General features: G+C 40.8%; 1 long non-coding RNA gene across 1 annotated transcript; it reads right to left on the reverse strand.

Moving 5' to 3' along the window:
* Positions 1-1,759: 1,759 nt before the first annotated feature.
* Positions 1,760-2,696, reverse strand: LOC121884569. The gene is made up of 4 exons (XR_006092369.1): positions 2,535-2,696; positions 2,313-2,434; positions 2,141-2,210; positions 1,760-2,047 (listed from the first exon to the last, which is right to left on the reverse strand). It is a non-coding gene; the product is annotated as an uncharacterized LOC121884569 (long non-coding RNA).
* Positions 2,697-3,407: the final 711 nt, after the last annotated feature.

The following is a 3,407-nucleotide window of genomic DNA, read 5'->3' on the forward strand; positions in this document are numbered from 1 at the left end:
CAAACACACTTTACACAACAAGTTAAATAAAAGATCAGAGAACTGAAAACACTAAAGGCACGAGGGAGCACAGGACTTTAAATCAAACACAGCTGAGGGCTACGTCATCCCACTTGATCTTTAGGGTGGTCCCCCATACCCTGAATACCCTCCAGATGTCCTGAGTACCCGTTGCCCCCATACCATGAGGACCTCCCCATACACTGAGTACCTCAAGTACCTCAAGTACTCTGCCATATCCCAAATACTGACCACCATACCCTGAGTAAACCCTAGAACCCTGATTACCTCCCTATATCCTGGGTACCTTCCCACATGCTGATTATCACCCTCACACCCTGTAGACACCTATCCATACCCTGAATACCCTCCAAATATCCTGAGTACCCCTACCCCCCATACCATAAAGGCCATACACTGTACACAGAGTACCTCTGCATACCTCAAGTACCCTGCCATATCCAAAATACTTCTCCCATCCCCTGAGTAAAACCCAGAACCCTGATTACCTCCCTATACACCAAGTACTTCCCCCACACCCTGAACACCACCTTAAAACCACCTTGCCACCCAAAGTTCCTCCACTGAGGATCTCCACATACCCCAAGTACCTTCCCATACCTTGAGTACCTCCCAACATACCCCAGTGCCAGTGCCTTGCTAGATCCTGAGGACCCTAAAACACCCACAAGACATCCTCATACCCTGAATACCCTCCCCCTATCCCAACAGTATTTCATTAGAAGAGCTGTAAATAATTCTTGTAAATTGTTGTAAATGATGGAATATCTCTTAGACCTTGCTACTCTTTTTCATTTTAATTTAATCTGAATTGATTTGAGTCAACTGTGGATTTGAGTTGGGCATGCAAGAGCAGATCCGTCATCTTGGACAGCTAGGTACGGCAACACTACTTGAACTACATCTTGAACATAAACAAAACAAAAACAAAATAAACAATATAAAAACAACTAAATAAAAAGAAAAAAGTCCCGGTGTTTTATCAAATTAATGTCAAAGATGGAAGAAACACAAGACAGAGCTCAGACAAACACATTCAGGTACATTATTGAATGAGTACAGTTTTGCATTTTGCCAAAGAATTTGAAAATGAACCAAACATTTTTAAGTAATAACTCATGTGCTGAGAGAAATGTGTGTAAAATCCACTGTTGACATTCACATGTAGTGACAACATGTGGTTTGTCCAACTGGTGTTGCTGTACCTAGCTGTCCAAAATGGCGGATCCGTTCACGCATGTGCCACTCCACCAAAAATGACTCAAATCCTGTAGTGACAACAGGATCTCTGAGGAGCCATGAGCGAGGATACATGAGAGCAGCCTTCACGGCAGTCTTTTACTGGCTAACACACCCCCTTATTGGAAATCAGTTATTGATTGGACACTGCAGCTGATCGGACTGATCTGATACATCACAACATCACTGAGTGGAGACAAATTATAGATTCAACTCAAGTGTATCACTCCCAAGTTTTACATTTCATTTGTTTTCTGATTCACCATCTAGTTAAAAATCTGTGTTAATTGTTGGTCTGAACAACAAAAGAACCACAAACAAGATTTTTCTTTTCATGATCTATTTCCTTTTATTTAACTTTTATTATAGTAATTTTATCACATTAAACTAAAGAAACAACTATAAAAATCTAATCTAAATAAAGCAAATAGAAGAATAATGAATAATGAAACAATATTAATTATTATTAGTAAAACAATAACCAAACTCCAATAACCACATCTGTCCTTCAAATCAGCTCTCCTTGTTAGTATAGCGGACACTATCTCAGCTTTTCATACAGTGGCCAGCTGCTGGTATGTGTAAAGGGCTTTCATGACTAGACGTAACCTTTTGCTGTCTTCTCAAGCAAGCACAGGATCGAATCTCATCTGGAAGAAAGTTCTGATGTTTTTTTTATACTGGTACCATGCATCATCAGCTGAGGGCTGAGGCTGCAGTCTGACCAGAGGAGGAATGTATGGAGGTATAAGGTGAAGGAGGATAACCAGAAGAGTCTGGACAGATGCTGGAGGGACAGAAGTCAGTATGACTGAATGTGATATAATTAACATCAAATGCCTGTCTATGACCCAACAGCAGTAAAAGTTTCATTCCTCACCATGTTGCACTGATGTGCTGAAGTACTGAAGATGAGACCAGTTCAAGGAGACACAGGAGCTTTTACCAGGCTAAATAAAAAAACACAGACAAGCAAAATAGACATTACTTAACTAAAAACACCTTGCACAATGTAACATTGCACCATAGAATAAACACAAGTGCATATTTACTTGACAAGCAGCATCAGGTCCATTGATCCAGATCTCCTGATGATGTCACAGAGTTATAGACATATCCATTCATTGTGATCACAGAGAACCTTACGGTTCAGATCAGGCAGGGTCTCTAGTGACTGTGAAGAAGAATTGCACAACCCAGTGAGATTACTGGCACTCATCAGTACAGATCAGCTGTGGAAAAAGCATGATGCTGAACTGAAACTGTGTACTCACCCAGTGTGCTATCCTCATCCTGGAGCCATCAGACCTGGAGGATTAGAGGCCTGAGTGAAGGCCACTGCTGAGGGTCAGAGGCGATGATGAGATCTTGTACTTATACAGAAAAACAACACAATCTTCAGAAATATACACAAGCAATGACTATATACAGGTGAAACAGTTTCTGTTAACTGTAAAGATGACACAAACAGTGCAAAGAAGTGAAAAGTGCTGACATAAATATTAAATGGTAAAAAAATGGTAAAAAAAAAACAAAAACTTTACAGTACATGGTTATGTACAGTATATACAGCCTGTTCAAATAATGCATGAAATGCATACACGTTATTGCACATTTTGTATTTCAAACTAAAATAAATATTTGTAGGTGCAGTGCGTATTATAGTGTTCCAGGTTTATTGCATACTGCTATAGTGACTGAACTGTTCATAAGTGTGACAGCAAGGGTGAAGAAACTGTTCCTGAGTCTGGTGGTTTAAGTGTACAGAGAGGAGAAGGTGGAACAGCTTATGTCCAGGATGTGAGGGGTCTGCGGCGATTTTCCCTGCCCATTTCCTGACTCTGGAGGTGTACATTGTCATTTATTGTGATTTGTGGCCTCTTACTGACACCTGTTGGAGAGTCACTAGAAGGCACACCTATAGTCTAAGACAAGATAAAATAGCCACTGCTGCGCTAAAGAGTCGGCCTCCATCTGATTAATGTTATAACTTGTATTATAAGTTGAAGTGATACTCAAGCAGACACAACATACAGGTCCTGGATGGTGGGCAAGACAGCAGACCTGACTGTCCATTGTAGTCTGTTCCTGTCCTGTTCGGTGGCCGATCCAAACCAGACCAGACCTTCAAGTTGATAAATGAAAGC

Source organism: Thunnus maccoyii, chromosome 18, assembly GCF_910596095.1.
Source record: "Thunnus maccoyii chromosome 18, fThuMac1.1, whole genome shotgun sequence".
NCBI lineage: Eukaryota > Metazoa > Chordata > Actinopteri > Scombriformes > Scombridae > Thunnus > Thunnus maccoyii.